This window comes from Sceloporus undulatus, chromosome 6, assembly GCF_019175285.1.
Source record: "Sceloporus undulatus isolate JIND9_A2432 ecotype Alabama chromosome 6, SceUnd_v1.1, whole genome shotgun sequence".
NCBI classification, from domain to species: domain Eukaryota; kingdom Metazoa; phylum Chordata; class Lepidosauria; order Squamata; family Phrynosomatidae; genus Sceloporus; species Sceloporus undulatus.
The window spans coordinates 90,283,069-90,284,069 of record NC_056527.1 but is presented as its reverse complement, the minus strand read 5'-3'; positions in this window follow the sequence as shown (position 1 = coordinate 90,284,069).

Sequence of the window (1,001 nt, the reverse complement as noted above, 5' to 3'; positions counted from 1 at the left end):
GAATGGCTGCCCTTTAGTCATTTGTAACTCAGTAAATTATCTACCTGCTTATTATGGGATCTACAGTATTCATGCAAAGAAGCTGAAAACCAATCTTCTGCTTTGTATCACAAGTCGGTGCTGTGTATTCATGTAATAAATAAACCTATGTGTTTTGACAAACTGGGAGAATTCCAGCATCCATCTTTCGGAATTCTTGCTCTTCTAAGACCTACAACCAAACATGATAATAAGCATCCTTTAAAAAAATGTGCTTAAATTTACCATTTTAATTTTGAAGAAAAAGTTAGCACAGAGCTCCAATCTGAATTGTACTTCTATTACCAACCCTTCCTCCCTCCCTGCCTCCTGTCTAAACTGCATTTCACAAGTGTGTGTGTGTGTGTGTGTTTATGTGCCTTCAAGTGGTCTGTTGACTCATGGCAACCCCATAAATTTCATAGAGTTTTCTTAGGCAAGGGATCCTCAGATTTGCTTTTGCCAGATACTTCCTCTGAAATAGAGCCTGTACACTTGATATTCATTGGTGCTCTTCCAACCAAATCCTAACCAGGGCTGACTCTGCTTCATTTCCAAAATCAGGCAAGATCCAGTTGCTGTAGTGTATTTATCAGCTGGACCAAAATGCCTGTGAGAAAACTATCATGCGCATTTTGTCTGAAAGCCAAACTAACTCATCTCCCAATTTTTCAGAATTTCCCCTACCCTTTCCAAAACACATCCTTTTTTCCCAGAAGATGAATGGTCCCCCAAAAGTGTGTATAGGGAGGGGAGATTTGATTTAGTTTTTGTTGGAACAAGTGGTTATCAGTAGTATGTGCCACCTTTTCAGGCCTGAGACCCACCTTTACCCAGATCCAGACCCCAAATCAGAGAAACCAGTTCTCAATACTCTTTACAGTATAGTTACATTTGGGCACTGTTGCTGTTATGTATGGTGTTCTGACTTTCAGTTTATCCTCCTTCTATTCCACTCTACCCACAAGGACAATGGGATACAT